This window comes from Hyperolius riggenbachi, chromosome 2 (genome assembly GCF_040937935.1).
Source record: "Hyperolius riggenbachi isolate aHypRig1 chromosome 2, aHypRig1.pri, whole genome shotgun sequence".
In the NCBI taxonomy this organism is placed as follows: Eukaryota; Metazoa; Chordata; class Amphibia; order Anura; family Hyperoliidae; genus Hyperolius; species Hyperolius riggenbachi.
In genome coordinates this window covers 45,078,673-45,097,178 of record NC_090647.1, presented here as the reverse complement: position 1 = coordinate 45,097,178, position 18,506 = coordinate 45,078,673, and the positions used below count along the sequence as shown (strand labels likewise).

Here is an 18,506-nt window from a genome sequence, read left to right as displayed (position 1 = left end):
TTATCACAGCTTTTGGAGGGCCAGGAGAATAAGTGGAAAAAGTTAGTCTGAGCATTTTTTGTTTTGTTACATTTATAAAGTGCTGAGACTTTTCCTGCAGCCCTGTACAGAGTACTGGACAAGCCCCGCCACTAAAGGTGCATACGTGGGCAGCACGGTGGCGTAGTGGTTAGCTCTCTCGCCTTGCAGGTTCTAATCCTAGCCAAGTCAACACCTGCAAGGAGTTTGTATGTTCTCTCTGTGTCTGTGGGGGTTTCCTCCAGGCAATCCAGTTTCCTCCCACATCCCAAAAACATACAGACAAGTTAAGTAGCTTCCCTCTAAATTGGCCCTAGACTACGATACATACACTATAGGATACATACATAGACATAGGACTATGGTAGGGACTAGATTGTGAGCCCCTCTGAGGGACAGTTGGTGACAAGACAATATACTCTGTACAGCGCTGCAGAAGATGTCATACCATATAAATAATAACTAATAATAATATGTGAGTACTGTTGCCTGCAGGGATCAGGACGTTATCCATTGGGCAAAAGTTTGAAGCCCAATGCTTTACATACGCATCAATGAATAGAGGCGCTGCAACAAAACTATACAAATTGAAGCACCCCCTATTTGTAGCTGCAGTGTGCTATTTTATCAGACGCCTCTGGTCTCCAAATTTCCATTTATAGCCACAATTAACATTGGGCACCCAAACTTCTGCAGTGCCAGATATTTTAAATATATATATATATATATATATATAAAGACAAAGGTGGTGTGGTTATTAGCAAGTTTGCGGCGGTGGAGGGGTGTGTGATCAGGCATGGGTGCGGGGTCGGTTAGGATTTAGACAACAGGAGGGATTGGTTAGAGTTAGGCATCAGAGGGAGGGGGATGGTTAGGGATCTGTAGAGGGAGAGCTCGTGTTTGAATAGGGTTAAGCTGGCCACTAATGATCCAATCTTTTTCATCCAATCTTACCATTTCTATGTAATATAAGGTAACTGCCTGAAGTATCCATTCAGTATATTTACTCAATTTACCCTTATACTACATAGATTTGGTAAGATTGGATGAAAAAGATTAGATCATTAGTGGCCACCATTAGCTTTAGCAATTACCACTGCCCAATAGCAGAATATCTGTAAATTTACCGATATTCTACTAGCACTTGAACAGAGGCGCCAGTCATAGATTAAAAAACACTAAAACAGTTTGAAAAGGGAGGTAGTGATGAACATACCTCCTCAAAGAAGACTAGATGTTGCAGAATTTCAGACAAAAATTGGCTTTATTTAAATACCCCACAGGGCAACGCGTTTCGCAGATATGGCCAGCTTCATCAGGCAAAATAGGGAGTAACTGGAACGAATGTAGTTCAAACCAAGCTCCCCCCAGAAATAACCCATCCCCATGTCTTTTAATGTACCAGAAACATTTTGTTTTTCCTTTTTTGGCTGTGCTAAGGAGACTTTTTACCTGATGAAGCTGCCAGTGTCTAACGAAACCCGTTGTGAATAAGCCCCTACTTTTCTATATTACTTATATTTGCTGAGTGGAGCTAAAGAGGAATTGCAGCGGTCATTTATCACAGGTGGTGACATCTTTCTTGCTTGCAGATGCATTACATGGAATGCTTGTTTACTGTGTGTTCCGAAGTCTGTAGAAATAATACCTGGTCTCCCAGAATGCTCTGGGAGGAGAATGCAGCATAGCTAAACAGCCTAGGCTAAACATCACTGGGAGGGCGGGGCTATGTACCAATATACAGGAATATATAGAACATTTTTTTCTAATGCCAAAACCTGGATAATTAACATAAAATTGGGTATCTAGAATTATTTTTATTATATATTGTATTTATAAAGTGCCAACATATAACGCAGCGCTGCACAATAGATAAATGGGTTAACATACAAGGTGGGACATACAAGAAGCTCACAACAAAACAAGATCATGCAATTGTATTTGATAACAGTAGTTCAGAGTCTTTGGTCAAAATAGAGACTGTTCTAGTCAACAAGAGGGGTTTATGCGAGCATGAAAAGGTGAGTCTTGAGGGCTTGTTTGAAGGTATTAAAGGCGAGTCTGATGGCTCGTGGGACCGAGTTCTGGAGAGTCGGGGCAGCCCTAGGGAAGTCCTGGAATTGTGCATGTGAGTGAGATATGCGGGGTGCGAACAGGCGCGGGTTGTCAGAGGATTGGAGGGGGTGGGCAGGTATGTGCCTGTGGGCAAGATTGGAGATGTAGGTCGGGCAGGTCCTGTGCACTGATATGTAGGCCAAGCACAGAATTTTGAAGTTGATCTTGAAGCGGATGGGCAGTCAGGGGAAGGCTTTACCTAGGGGAGTTGTAGAGGTGCTGTGATGAGAGCGATGAGATTTAGATTTAGATTAGATTTTTCTTCTAAAGGACATTGTGGTGCCTCTAACTATGCTGCATTCCTTTTTTTTTCTCTGCCTGAAAGAGTTAAACATCAGGTATTTAAGTGGCAGTTCCTGTCTGAGTAAGGACTGGGTCAGACTACAGTGTGACCCTCACTGATAAGAAATTACAAATCACATTCCTAGCAGAAAATGGCTTCTGAGAGCAGGAAAGAGATAAAAAGGGTCAATAGTTCATAGATTTTAGCTCTGGCATACTTTAATGAATGTGTCATTGAGCAAAAACAATAAGACAGTAAAACATTTAAAAGTAGATTTGAATATAAAATAAAATTATGGAATATCTTAAAAAGTCATTTTTAGGAGAAGAAGGATAGATACAATTTTTATTTCATTACTTTATTTTCACCTCGGGTGTCCTTTAAGACCTGGGTGGGGGCTACGTATGGCATTTGTATCTACTGGTAAGCCTGACATTCCACTGTATTGGTTAATTGGTCAGTCAGCACTGTGCACAAACAGCACAGCATGCGGCAGAGCTAATCCATTGCTGGATGACGGAGACCTTATAGGACACAGCACAATATTATCACACCATAGCAATACAGAGGCAGGCAATTCACAAGCATGCTATAGATTCTTCTCCAGCCAGAATCAATTCCAAAGGTGTTTACTGCAGGCACCGCCATCAGCGTAATGTATACATAATGGGCAATGCGATGAAATTAATTAAAATTACACATTTTAATTTAGCCCTGGCTTACAGAAAGCGCTTCATATCCCATCCTTATTTGCTCAGTAAACTGTTTCATAATGTAAATATGGGCTGGCAAAGCTTCAGAGTCGTGGCATTTAAAGGTATACGTTGGAGAAAATGCAGAATGACGCTTCAAGAGGATTCTAGGCACCCCCAGGCTTCTGATTTGAATTATTTGTAGTACAACACGGCCACCTTAACTTGTATATAATAAAAAGAACCTCCTAAAAGATAATTAAAATTAAAATACATAACATAATGACATAGGAGGATAACTTAAAGGATACCCATGGTGATATGTGACATAATGAGATAGACATGGGTATGTACAGTGCCTAGCACACAAATACTTATGCTGTGTTCCTTTTTTTCTTTCTCTGCCCGAAAGAGTTAAAAATCAGGTATGTAAGTGGCTGACTCAGTCCTGACTCAGGAAGTGACTACAATGTGACCCTCAGTGATAAGAAATTGCAACTATAGAAGGCTTCTGAGAGCAGGAAAGAGATAAAAAGGGTCAACAGTTCATAGATTTTAGCTTTGGCATACTTCAATTAATGTGTCATTGAGCACAAACAGTAAAACAGTTAAAACTTAAAAAGTAGCTTTAAACATAAAATAAAACTGTGAAATATCTTAAAAAGTCATTTTTAGGAGAAGGAAGGTAGATACAATCGTTTATTTCATTAGTTTATTTTTGCCTTGGGTGTCCTTTAAAGAGGAACTTTAACCAGAGATTGAACTTCCTTCCATTCAGTGGCTGATACCCCCTTTCCCACAAAAAATCTTTTTCCTTTTCTCTAATAGATCATCAGGTGGATCTGTATGGCTGCTATTGTGATGAAACTCTTCCTACAGTGTGATGTCATGACCATGGTCCTGACAGTTTCCTGTTTGTGAACCTCGATGCATTGTGGGAAATAATGGCTTTTTCGTTAATTCAAAGCCTGCAAGCAGTGAGTTCTAATAGTGCAATCCTTTACAATGCAGTACTGTGAACAGGCTCATAGAATTAAGTGGGTGAGAAGTTGACATGCAGAATTATTCTACAGTACAATACAACTGATGCAGTGTGAAAGGGCCCTGCGGATTAGGCAAAAGTGAAAAGGTGAAGCTATTGTTATGAAAGAGCAGGGTCAGGAACGTAACTAGACTTAATAGGGCCCCTCCCCCTTGCACAAATTATAGCATGGTGCTCCCCTCGGGCCCCTAACCTCATACGAGTCACGTGATCGGGAGTCAGCGAATGGCAGCAGAGAGTTATCTGCTGTTAGGCAACATATGAAAGCAGGAAAAAGAATACACACTCTCCTGCGCATGTGTTTTGTGAGTGATCAGGGAGGGGCTTTTTTTTTCTAATTGGCTGTACTTGCGGTTGGGGAGAGGGAGGAGGAGGGCCCCCCAAAGCCTCTGGGCCCCCATGCGATGGTAGGGGTCACAGGGGTAATTGCTACGCCTATGGGCAGGGTAACAAGTAACAGGTTAGTAGCCAGTAGGCTCCGCCAATGATCTTCTCAATGCATCCACCTGTCTAGGAGTATAATGCCCTCTCTAGGCACATAACCCATGTGACAAGAAAGGGAGCTGTACTCAAAGAAATAAGGAGGCTAAGAGGAAAGTAGATTGTCGGTGGAGCCCCAAGTGGTATGTCTCTCTTTATCAGCACTCTGTTCACTTCAGAGGGCCCTCCATGGGTCTCCATGAGGCCTACTATGAAACCCTTATCACTGGCTGAGACTACCAGGCCCCCCCTTGGCAACGGAACCCATAGCAACAGCTATGACGATCCCTACGCTACAGGTTAATTGTGGTATTGATTGTCAGTCTTTGACAGGGTCTTCCCTTCCCTGGTGTAATCTACATGATCATGTGCTCCTTTCCTATTATCACCTCGTACTTGTATTACTGAGCCAACCTAACCAGCCCAAAATCGCATGATCATGTATTTTGTACCGTTTGCCTTTTATAGCGTTATCTTATGTTCAGTCCCGGGCCGCCCATGAGGCGGGGTGAGGCAGGTTCCTCAGGCAGCAAAAGTGAGGGGGCGGAGCCCACCTGTACGCCACTTCCTGCAATGCTGCCCACTTGAGCGACATTGCAGGAAGTGACGATTGGTGGTACGCAGCACCTGGAATGCGGAAGGAAGAGGTGAGTAATTGCCCCCCCCCCCCCCCCCCGATGCCTGTCTACACGCTGCAAAAGTAGCTGTAGGGGGAGAGCAGGGAGGGGGACCACGGTGAGGAAGGGGGGGTCCAACCCCCCTCCCCACCGATGTGCCCGCTGCCCCCTTCCTGGCTGCTACCCCCTTCAGGCTACCTGGGGGCAATTATACTACCTATGGGTGGGGGTGGGCCTCATCCTCACAAATGTGCTCAGGCGGCAAAAAGTCTAGAGCCGGTCCTGCCTATGTTGTATATCCTTGTTACGTCTGTCATCCTTTGTACCATTGTATGTATTTATTGTCAAGCGCTGCGTAATATGTAGGCGCTTTATAAATATAATAAATAATAATACATATAAAACGTCTTCTGTTACATATAACATGTTACAGCAGCAAGATCTACATTACGTGTATAATGTGAGTTATGCTACTTGCATAATGCGTTACGCACTTTACATAATGCCCATTAATCTTTATGTGTGCTGTTAGCTCACAGTAAAGATTAGTGATTTAACTCCCTAGAGTGCAGCAAGAAGAATAAGGAGGCTTCTACTCCTATTTCCTAACTCACAAGTCCCTCTTTGAGAACCAAAACTTTCTGTCCCTCATTTCTCATTTGCATAGGATTGATATACAGACCTAATTACATAAATTACATGTTTCTAGTGAAAAAAAGTGTTTAAAGGATACCACAACTGACATGTGGCATAATGAGATAGACATGGGTATGTACAGTGCCTAGCACACAAATAACTATGCTGTGCTCCTTTTTTTCTTTTTCTGCCTGAAAGAGGTAAATATCAGGTATGTAAGTGGCTGACTCAGTCCTGACTCAGACAGGAAGTGACTACAGTGTGACCCTCACTGATAAGAAATTCCAACTATAAAACACTTTCCTAGAAGAAAATGGCTTCTGAGAGCAAGAAAGAGATAAAAAAGGGGGAAATTCTTATCAGTGAGGGTCACACTGTAGTGTCAGGACTGAGTCAGCCACTTACATACCTGATATTTACCTCTTTCAGGCAGAGAAAGAAAAAAAGGAACACAGCCTAGTTATTAGTGTGCTAGGCACTGTACATATTATGCCACATGTCAGTTGCGGTATCCTTTAATTGACTCCTAAGTCAATTAAGTGACAGGCAAGTGACATATTTAAAACAAAGTCAGCCATAGTCCCTTCACACTATAGCATAGATGTCAAACTCTGGCCTTCAGAGCTATCAAATTTGGCCCACAAGTGGTTTCCACATTTTGAAGTATGTTTGGCCCACTCTACACCACCAGAGAAGGAGGTGAATCCCTAGATCACCAGGGAAGCCATATGAAGGAGGAAGGGTGCAGCAGTATAGGGGAAAGGGAGGGGGGGGGGGGGGTTGGGGGTCACTAGGCACCAAGGAACTGTATAGGGGAGGAGTGGGGCCACTAGACACCAGGGAACTATTTAAAGGGTCTGAAGGGGGACCACTAGACATCACGGAACTGCATAGGGGAAGGAGGGGGGCATTAGACTCCAGTGAACTGTATAGGGGAGGGAGGGGGCCATTAAACACCAGGGAACTGTATAGGGGAGAGAGGGGAACCATTATACACCAGGGAACTGTTTAGGGGTAGAAAGAGGGGACTACTAGACCCCAGAGAACTCTAACGGGGAGGGAGGAGGGGAAACTACCCACCAGGGAACTTTATAGGGGAGAGGGACTTCTAGACACCAGTGAACTGTATAGGGGAGGTGGGGGAATTAGACACAAGGTAAACATATAGGGGAGGTGGAGGGACCATTAGATACCATAGAACTGTATAGCGGATAGGGGAGGAGGGGGAGGACGATTTGACACCAGGGAACTATATAAGGGAGGGAGTTGGCCACAAGACACATAGGTTGACCCACGACTTGGACCCAGTGTTCAATTTCGCCCCACTATGCATTTGAGTTTGACACCCCTGCACTGCTGCCGATATTCATGGTGAGTGACGGCTGAAAGGATGACGTTCTGTCTGCGCAGCGATTATAGAAGGTCCTCAGGTATAATGCATGAGGGAGCCGACACGTCGCCCAGCCAATGCGGCCTCCGGCTTCATTATCTTCCCCCCGCCATGGCGGCGATTCCTCCTCCGCCTCGCAGTCACTCACTTTTATGTCTGTTTTACGTGGAGGGACTTCAGAGTAAACGGAGCAGTTTAAGCATAATGCTATTAATGTATTTCAATTTCTACTCAGTATGAAGAGTTTTATTAGCTCTATCTCCGGCAAATATTTAAACGTTATTATAAAGTTGACGGGAGCAATTACCGAGAATCCGGAGCTCTCGCTGGTCTAGACAGAGACGCCATTTGGTGCTGGCGGAGATTAGATTAACTACTGTTCACCGAACATTCCGAAGGAAACTCAAGAATGACAATTTAAAGAGAGGATGTCACTGCTGCCCGATTCCTCACACTTCCTGTACAGAAACGTTTCTGCGCACGGGCACAGGACTGGCGAGTGTCAACGGCCACCTGAAGTGAGAGGAACATGGAGGCTGCCATATTTATCTCCAACGCAGATTTCCTGGCTATCCTGCTAATCATATGCCTCTAATACTGTAACCACCTGAGCGGTATGGACGAGCTCAGCTCCTCCATACCGCCGCAGGGGATCGCATGGCCCCGGGTGGGTTTTTTTAAAAAATAAAAATGGTCTCAGATGATGTAGCTAGCACTTAACTAGCTGGCTACACGTTGCCCCTGATCACCGCCGGCACCCTCTGATCCCTCCGATCACCGCCCTTATACATACCTCCCCCTGGAACCCGCGATGGCACAGCCTCTCCAATAGCCTCCAGACGTCGCTATGGGGAGGATCGGGACTGCGCATGACATTGATGACGTCAGACGTCATGTTCGATCATCGCTATAGCGATGACATAAGCTGTTCGGGGTAGATGCGGTTCTCGCGGGATCTCGGCTAGGTAAATATAGCTGGCGGCGATCGGGGGGATCAGAGCGGTGCCGGGGGACTTGGGGGCTAGCTACACTATGTATACACTAGTGCTAGCTACACTATATAAAACCAATCTGAAACAAAAATTTCTCTCCCGCGGATGCATGGCCGCAAAAATTGAACGCTAGGGTGGTTAAAGAAAAACTATCAAAGAAACTGTTTTTCAGTAAACCCCACATACCTATAGAGATTATAACCAGCAACACTAAAATGTTTTTCAGAGGTCTCTCAGAGCACCCTGTGTGAAAGGAATACCATGTTTACCAGCTGTTTTGTAACAATTTTGGGTTGGCATAGGGGGGGACTGCGACTGCAACTTAGCTGTAAACTGTTAACTTTACACTGTGAGGGAGAGAGTGAGACACAGGAGCACACAGAGCTTCTGCAGCTAATAATTATTTACACACATTTGAAGCTACATTTCTGCTTTCTATCATTCTGAACACATTTTACCACAGTATTAGAGCCAGTGAAGATTGTTTCTGTATGTCGGATGTGCTGGGCACAGTCCTTCATAGTAAGGCCCACAGAGAGAAATGTTCTCTGTAAATATATCCTTTTCTTCATCTAAAGCAGGGCTGCCCAATAGGTCGATCGCGATCTACCGGTAGATCGCGACCGCCTGATTGGTAGATCGCGGCCTCCTGGCCGTATCCCATTGAATTTTGTGGCCAGCAGCTGTAGAACGCGGCCGCTTGGCCGCGTCCTATCAGATTCTGCTGCTGGCCGCTGATTTGTTCAGGAGAGGAGAGAGGCGCGGCTGAGAGGCCAGGGCGGCAGTGTCATGGCTGGGGGCGGCGCTGGCAACACTTCCGCCTCCTCTCACGCTGGCCATTGGAGCGCTCCCTCAGCAGCCTGTGTGATGAAGGCTGCATGCACGAGGTGTCATGGCTGCGCGCACGAGGTGTCATGGCTGCCCGCATCGCTGCTGCACATGGCCTGTACGGGGAGGCCTGTACGGGGAGATGACAAGCCTCCACAGTTGAAGGGAGGTAAGTGATTACATGTGCCCGCCCTATACCTAACTAACCTGTACTGAAGGCACATATTTAGCTAACCTGTACTGAGGGGGACCTATACCTAGCTAACCTGTACTGAGGGGGACCTATACCTAGTTAACCTGTACTGAGGGGGACCTATACCTAGCTAACCTGTACTGAGGGGGACCTATACCTAGCTAACCTGTACTGAGGGGGACCTATACCTAGCTAACCTGTACTGAGGGGGACCTATACCTAGCTAACCTGTACTGAGGGGGACCTATACCTAGCTAACCTGTACTGAGGGGGACCTATACCTAGCTAACCTGTACTGAGGGGGACCTATACCTAGCTAACCTGTACTGAGGGGGACCTATACCTAGCTAACCTGTACTGAGGGGGACCTATACCTAGCTAACCTGTACTGAGGGGGACCTATACCTAGCTAACCTGTACTGAGGGGGACCTATACCTAGCTAACCTGTACTGAGGGGGACCTATACCTAGCTAACCTGTACTGAGGGGGACCTATACCTAGCTAACCTGTACTGAGGGGACCTATACCTAGCTAACCTGTACTGAGGGGACCTGTACCTAGCTACGTTTCGGGGGGGGGGGGGGGTTGGTGCATTTAAAACGTCGGTAGATCTCCTGGCCTCGGCGAATTTTAAAGTAGCTCGCGAGCCGAAAAAGTGTGGGCACCCCTGATCTAAAGCATGAAAAGATGAAAAAAGCCTTTGTATTGCTATTTGCTAGTAATTACTGAAAATACAGGTGGCATTAAGAATTTTAGTTAACTTCGATAGCTGTCCTTTAAACCACAGACCCTGAATCGGCATGCAGATGAGATGGTTCTGACTGGAAAAGCTGCATGCTTGTTTCAGGTGTGTCATTCAGACACTATTGATGCAAGTTAAGCAGGACAGCCGGGTAGCTGGTATTGTTGAAATGGAAACAAATATATCCTTCTGTACTACAGCACAGGGTTGGCGCCTGTGCAGTGGTACAGCTGCTCATGCACAGAGAATAAAGCTGCATGCAAGTAGCTGCATGTTACTGTGCAGGTGCGGTGTAGGAACAGAGGGACGAAGGAAGACTAGAAGACCCCTGCTGGGGTAAGTATGTAATTTTTTTTTTTTATCTGACATGAGGTTTATTTTATATAGGTTAGTCCATTTTCAAGCTGTCTAAATTGGCACACCATTAAAAATTAGTAGTAGCAATTTTCCACGTACACAAATCTGTGTTTGCAATTTTCAGGGGGTTTTCTGGAAGAATTCTGATGTGCGCCTTTGCAAAAACCTACGCATTTCTATGCATATTTTCATTTTTTCTATTCTTTTCGGATCACGATTTAACTGAAAAATGGCATGTGATTTTCACGCAAAAGACATTTTTTTGTGTGTGTGTTCCCATTGACTTGCATTAAAAACAAGAATCCCACATCACACTAAATAAACAGCAGATGTGCCATGCAGCTTCAAATAGAAGAAAAGTTGCACATGAACGCACAAATGCCATTAAAATACATCACATGTGAGGTGTTCGCATTTTTTGAGAATCGCAAATTGCGCATGACATGTGTGACCCCTGCCTAAATCCTATGCCCTGCGGCACAAAGATAAGAAAGTTGGTTTGGGTTATAGTGAACCCGAGGTGAGAGTGATATGAAGGCTGCCATTTTTATTTCCTTTTATTTCCATGAACGCCACATATTTTAAAATGTAATCCCGTAAGAGCCATACAATATGTTTCAAACTAAATACAAGTAAATGTGTGCATTTTATGTAAGACCAACACTTTTAAAGTATAATAAGTCACAGTGACAGGCAGCCTATTGGGTCAATCAAAGTGTGGGTAACTCTATCAAACAAAGTCACTGGACCCGACAGGGTACAGGGCAGGACAATTGGAGCAGCCGTTAGTTGGGGGGAGTGTGAGTACGTTAGTAGTGAATGCTACAGCAGTAGCGTGCACTACTTTGAAAATGTTACTTGCGCTGCCACACTAAGCTGTGCTGCTTGAGCAATGTAGCTTAGTGAATCAACCCCTACTGATTTGTCTGTGAGCCAGATGTAGCCATCAAAAGAGCCACATATGGCTCCCGAGCCATAGGTTCCCTACCCCTGCTCAGGACCCAAAGAATAATAGCAAATAACATTGTGTACTTCAACAACAGTGTATATGACAAAGGTTAAAAAGATATAAATATCAATAATGGTACAAATCTGATGAAAAAATGATGGTATAGGAATTATACTAACAATGTATCAATCATATCAAGTATTTAGAAATGGTAATTTCATTTTGCACACAGCTCACTAAATAATATGCTTTTCAGATGAACTGTGTTTTGAATGGAGTCTTATTAAAAAAAAACCACACAAACCGGTACACCAGAGCAGCGAAAATACCAGGTTTAGTATTTATTTTGTAAAATCTATTGGAGGATATGTTTATTTTGTGCCAAAGCGTTCATCTCTGTTTCCTTTAAGCAATACCATTTGCCTGGCAGTCCGGCTGATCCTTTACTAGAGTTGGGCCGAACGGTTCGCCTGCGGGACGCGAACGCGAACCATGGAAGTTCGCATGGAACCGTTCGCAGGCGAACCGTTCGGCCCAACTCTAGTAAAGGATCAGCCGGACTGCCAGGCAAATGGTATTGCTTAAAGGAAACAGAGATGAACGCTTTGGCACAAAATAAACATATCCTCCAATAGATTTTACAAAATAAATACTAAACCTGGTATTTTCGCTGCTCTGGTGTACCGGTTTGTGTGGTTTTTTTTTAATAAGACTCCATTCAAAACACAGTTCATCTGAAAAGCATATTATTTAGTGAGCTGTGTGCAAAATGAAATTACCATTTCTAAATACTTGATATGATTGATACATTGTTAGTATAATTCCTATACCATCATTTTTTCATCAGATTTGTACCATTATTGATATTTATATCTTTTTAACCTTTGTCATATACACTGTTGTTGAAGTACACAATATTATTATTGTGTTTCCTTTAAGCAATACCATTTGCCTGGCAGTCCGGATGATCCTTTACTAGAGTTGGGCCGAACGGTTCGCCTGCGAACGGTTCCATGCGAACTTCCATGGTTCGCGTTCGCGTCCTGCAGGCGAACCTTTGCGGAAGTTCGGTTCGCCCCATAATGCACATGGAGGGTCAACTTTGACCCTCTACATCACAGTCAGCAGGCCCAGTGTAGCCAATTAGGCTACACTAGCCCCTGGAGCCCCACCCCCCTTATATAAGGCAGGCACTCGTGTGCCTGCATTAGTCAGAGTAGGGCGAGCTGCTGCAGACTGTCTCTCATAGGGAAAGATTAGTTAGGCTTAGCTTGTTCCTGGCTGCATACCTGTTCTGTGAACCCACCACTGCATACCTGTACTGTGAACCCACCACTGCATACCTGTTCAGTGAACACAACACTGCATACCTGTTCTGTGAACCCACCACTGCATACCTGTACTGTGAACCCACCACTGCATACCTGTTCAGTGAACCCACCACTGCATACCTGTTCAGTGAACCCACCACTGCATACCTGTTCAGTGAACCCACCACTGCATACCTGTTCAGTGAACCCACCACTGCATACCTGTTCAGTGAACCCACCACTGCATACCTGTTCAGTGAACCTGCCACTGCATACCTGTTTAGTGAACCCACCACTGCATACCTGTTCTGTGAACCCACCACTGCATACCTGTTCTGTGAACCCACCACTGCATACCTGTTGTGTTCAGTGAACCTGCCACTGCATACCTGTTCTGTTCAGTGGACCCGCCACTGTATACCTGTTCTGTTTAGTGAACCTGCCACTGCATACCTGTTGTGTTCAGTGAACCTGCCACTGCATACCTGTTCTGTGAACCCGCCACTGCATACCTGTTCTGTTCAGTGAACCCGCCACTGCATACCTGTTCTGTTCAGTGAACCCGCCACTGCATACCTGTTGTGTTCAGTGAACCCGCCACTGTATACCTGTACTGTTCAGTGAACCCGCCACTGCATACCTGTACTGTTCAGTGAACCCGCCACTGCATACCTGTTGTGTTCAGTGAACCCGCCACTGCATACCTGTTCTGTTCAGTGGACCTGCCACTGCATACCTGTTCTGTGAACCCGCCACTGTATACCTGTACTGTTCAGTGAACCCGCCACTGCATACCTGTTCTGTTCAGTGAACCCGCCACTGCATACCTGTACTGTTCAGTGAACCCGCCACTGCATACCTGTTGTGTTCAGTGAACCCGCCACTGCATACCTGTTGTGTTCAGTGAACCCGCCACTGCATACCTGTTCTGTTCAGTGGACCCGCCACTGTATACCTGTTCTGTTCAGTGAACACGCCACTGTATACCTGTTCAGTGAACCCGCCACTGCATACCTGTTCTGTTCAGTGGAGCCGCTACTGTATACCGGTTCTGTTCAGTGAACCCGCCACTGCATACCTGTTGTGTTCAGTGAACCCGCCACTGTATACCTGTACTGTTCAGTGAACCCGCCACTGCATACCTGTACTGTTCAGTGAACCCGCCACTGCATACCTGTTCTGTTCAGTGGAGCCGCTACTGTATACCGGTTCTGTTCAGTGAACCCGCCACTGCATACCTGTTGTGTTCAGTGAACCCGCCACTGCATACCTGTTCTGTTCAGTGGACCTGCCACTGCATACCTGTTCTGTGAACCCGCCACTGTATACCTGTACTGTTCAGTGAACCCGCCACTGCATACCTGTTCTGTTCAGTGAACCTGCCACTGCATACCTGTTCTGTGAACCCGCCACTGTATACCTGTTCTGTTCAGTGAACCCACTGCATCAGTGCGCATACCTGTGCAGTTAAGTGAACCCACCTACCTACGTGAGTGCACGCAGTGTGATATAGCACTCCGTGCATACCCGATATGGACAAAACAGGTAGAGGAAGAGGTAGTGCCAGAGCCAGAGGAAGGCCACCCGGCAGGTCTGCGCGAGGTCGTGTAAATGTAATTTCGTGTGGACCTGGCCCACAGTACAGTGCTCAGAAGAAGGCACGTCCCATCACCTCCCAAGATTGTCAGGACGTGGTTGAGTATTTAGCGACACAGAACACCTCATCTTGCTCAGCCACCAGCGCTACTACTAGCACCACTTCCGCTGCATTTGACACTTCGCAAGAATTATTTAGTGTTGAAATCACTGATGCACAGCCATTGTTGTTACAGCCAGATGAATTTTCACCAGCTCATATGTCTGAGTTACGCGGCAACACTATGGATGTAACGTGTAAGGAGGATGAAGGACCTACTGATGGTGCATGTTTGGATTTGTCTGAGGCAAGCGAAGCTGGGCAGGATGATTACGATGATGACGATGATAGGGATCCTCTGTATGTTCCCAATAGAGGAGATGAAGAGGGGGACAGTTCAGAGGGGGAGTCAGAGAGTAGTAGGAGGAGAGAAGTTGCTGAAATAAGCTGGGGCAGCTCTTCGTCAGAAACAGCTGGTGGCAGTGTCCGGCACCATGTATCGCCACCTATGTACAGCCAGCCAACTTGCCCTTCAGCATCAGCTGCTGAGGTCCCCATAGTGCCCACATCCCAGGGTGGCTCAGCGGTGTGGAAATTTTTTAATGTGTGTGCCTCAGATCGGAGCAAAGCCATCTGTTCGCTCTGCCAACAAAAATTGAGCCGTGGAAAGGCCAACACTCACGTAGGGACAAGTGCCTTACGAAGGCACCTGGAGAAAAGGCACAAACAGCAATGGGATGGCCACCTGAGCAAAAGTAGCAGCAGCACACAAAAGAAAAGTCACCCTCCTTCTCCTCTTCCTCCTTCAGGTGCATCATCTGCTTCTGCCGCTTTCTCCATTCCACCTTCACAGGCACCCTCCTCCACTCCGCCTCTGCCCTTGAGCGGTTCCTGCTCCTCTGCCCACAGCAGCAGTCAGGTGTCCGTGAAGGAAATGTTTGAGCGGAAAAAGCCAATTTCGGCCAGTCACCCCCTTGCCCGGCGTCTGACAGCTGGCGTGGCGGAACTGTTAGCTCGCCAGCTGTTACCATACCGGCTGGTGGACTCTGAGGCCTTCCGTAAATTTGTGGCCATCGGAACACCGCAGTGGAAGATGCCAGGCCGCACTTATTTTTCGAGAAAGGCCATACCCCAACTGCACCGTGAAGTTGAGAGGCAAGTGGTGTCATCTCTTGCGAAGAGCATTGGGTCAAGGGTACACCTGACCACGGATGCCTGGTCTGCCAAGCACGGGCAGGGCCGCTACATTACGTACACAGCCCATTGGGTCAACCTGGTGGTGAACGATGGCAAGCAGGGCGCAGCGGACCAAATTGTGACACCTCCACGGCTTGCAGGCAGGCCTCCTGCCACCTCCTCTCCTCCTGCTACATGCTCTTCGCTGTCCTCCTCCTCCTTGGCTGAGTGGCAGTTCTCTCCAGCTACACAGCCCCAGCTCCGCAGGGCCTATGCTGCATGCCAGGTACGACGGTGTCACGCCATCTTAGACATGTCTTGTCTCAAAGCGGAGAGTCACACTGGAGCAGCTCTCCTGGCTGTTCTTAAGAAACAGGTGGATGAGTGGCTGACCCCGCACCACCTGGAGATAGGCAACGTGGTGTGCGACAACGGCAGCAATCTGCTTGCCGCTTTGCATATGGGGAAGCTGACACACATACCCTGCATGGCACATGTCATGAATCTAGTTGTTCAAAGATTTGTGGCAAAGTACCCTGGCTTAGCGGATGTCCTGAAGCAGGCCAGGAAGGTCTGTGGGCATTTGAGGCGGTCTTACACAGCCATGGCACGCTTTGCGGAAATTCAGCGGAAAAACAACATGCCGGTGAGACGCCTCATTTGCGATAGCCCGACTCGCTGGAATTCGACCCTGCTCATGTTCTCCCGCCTGCTAGAACAGAAGAAAGCCGTCACCCACTACCTCTACAACTACAGTAGAATGAAACAGTCTGGGAAGATGGGGATGTTCTGGCCCGACAACTGGACACTGATGGAAAATGCATGCAGGCTCATGCGGCCGTTTGAGGAGGTGACCAACCTGGTGAGCCGCAGTGAGGGCACCATCAGCAACTTAATTCCCTACGCTTACTTCTTGGAGCGTGCTGTGCGTAGAGTGGCGGATGAAGCTGTGAATGAGCGTGACCAGGAACCGTTACGGCAGGAACAGGCATGGGACCAATTTTCATCAGACCCAGCTGTTTCCTCAACACCTGCGGCAGCACAGAGGGGGGAGGAGGAGGAAGAAGAGAAGTCGTGTGCAGAAGATGAGTCAGACTCAGAGGATGATGAGCAAGGTGTTTCTTTGGGGGAGGAGGAGGAGGAGGGGACGGCGGCAGGAGAACACCCGCAGCAGGCGTCGCCGGGGGCTTGTGCTGCTCAACCTTCCCGTGGTATTGTTCGCGGCTGGGGGGAGGAGGTTGACTTACGTGACGTCACTGAGGAAGAGCAAGAGGAGATGGAGGGTACTGGATCTGACTTTGTGCAGATGTCGTCTTTTATGCTGTCCTGCCTGTTGAGGGACCCCCGTATAAAAAACCTCAAGGGGAATGAGCTGTACTGGGTGGCAACACTACTAGACCCTCGGTACAGGCACAAAGTGGCGGACCTGTTACCAACTCACCTGAAGGTGGAAAGGATGCAGCACATGCAGAACCAGCTGTCAACTATGCTTTACAATGCCTTTAAGGGTGATGTGACAGCACAATGCCAGCAAAGTACCACTGCCACTAATCCTGCTCCTGTGTCCACGCAGTCAAAGACAGGACGCTCCAGCGATCTCATGGTGATGTCGGATATGCGGACGTTCTTTAGTCCAACGCCTCGCCGTAGCCCTTCCGGATCCACCCTCCACCAACGCCTGGAACGGCAGGTAGCCGACTACCTGGCCTTAAGTGTGGATGTAGACACTGCTGTGAACAGCGATGAGGAACCCTTGAACTACTGGGTGCGCAGGCTTGACCTGTGGCCAGAGCTGTCCCAATTTGCCATCCAACTTCTCTCCTGCCCTGCCGCAAGCGTCCTGTCAGAAAGGACCTTCAGCGCAGCTGGAGGCATTGTCACTGAGAAGAGAAGTCGCCTAAGTCACAAAAGTGTTAAGTACCTCACCTTTATCAAAATGAATAAGGCATGGATCCCGGAGGGCTGCTGCTCGCCCCAAGACTAAGTCAGTCCCCGCACACACAGCATCTCTGCCTGCACGCCATGTGCCTGGCTGCCTGGCCTGCCCCAAGAAGACTAAGTCGCTCCCAGTCCCTCCACACAGCATGTCTGCCTGCAGGCCGCTTGACTACCTTCTCCGCCACCACCAACAGGGTCCGGGACTCCAGGCGGATTGCTGAATTTTTTAGGCCGCTGCTAGCAGCGGCCGCTGTAATAATTTTTCTGGTGCGTGTACATGACTGCCTAATTTTTCTGGCTGCACTGCGGGCAGCTGCAACAACAAAAGAAAAGGCCCATTCCCCTTCGTGATCATTACCTTGCCGTGGTGAAGGGGCTTGCGTATCACAATGAAGCAATGACCGGCGCCTAGATGAGTGTCTCGGGGGGCACACAAAAGATAATAAGGTTGTTGCTTCATTGTGGTCAGACCAAATTTGATCAGCTGGACAGTCACTGTTCTGTCATTCAGCTACATCAGCCAGGCGACCATATGGGCTGTAAAGCCACCAAAACCTGCACTCTCGCCATGGTGCGCACCAGTCCAGCACGGCCGTCACTACACAAACAGCTGTTTGCGGTGCGTTACACGGTGAGTTTGGTGTGTCAGTGTGAAGCAGTACCTTAATTACACTACCTGATTGATGTATACACATGCAAGATGTTTTAAAGCACTTTAGGCCTGTCATTTAGCATTCAATGTGATTTCTGCCCTTAAAACGCTGCTTTGCGTCAAATCCAGATTTTTCCCGGGGACTTTTGGCGTGTATCCCACTCCGCCATGCCCCCCTCCAGGTGTTAGACCCCTTGAAACATCTTTTCCATCACTTTTGTGGCCAGCATAATTTTTTTTTTTTCAAAGTTCGCATCCCCATTGATGTCTATTGCGGTTCGCGAACTTTAACGCGAACCGAACGTTACGCGAAAGTTCGCGAACCCGGTTCGCGAACCTAAAATCGGAGGTTCGGCCCAACTCTATCCTTTACCCCTTTCAGGCATAGCCCCTGAAGAGGCCCACTGAACAAGAAGCCTATTCAATTGAAGTCAGATTAGGCGTTTCTGACATTATTGT

The 18,506-nt window shown here is 47.3% G+C and overlaps 1 protein-coding gene across 17 annotated transcripts in view; it reads right to left on the bottom strand.

Annotated features, from left to right (window-relative positions):
- TENM4 (teneurin transmembrane protein 4) overlaps positions 1-18,506 on the bottom strand; it is a 1,797,006-nt gene that overhangs the window by 1,522,274 nt on the left and 256,226 nt on the right. The window lies entirely within an intron of this gene.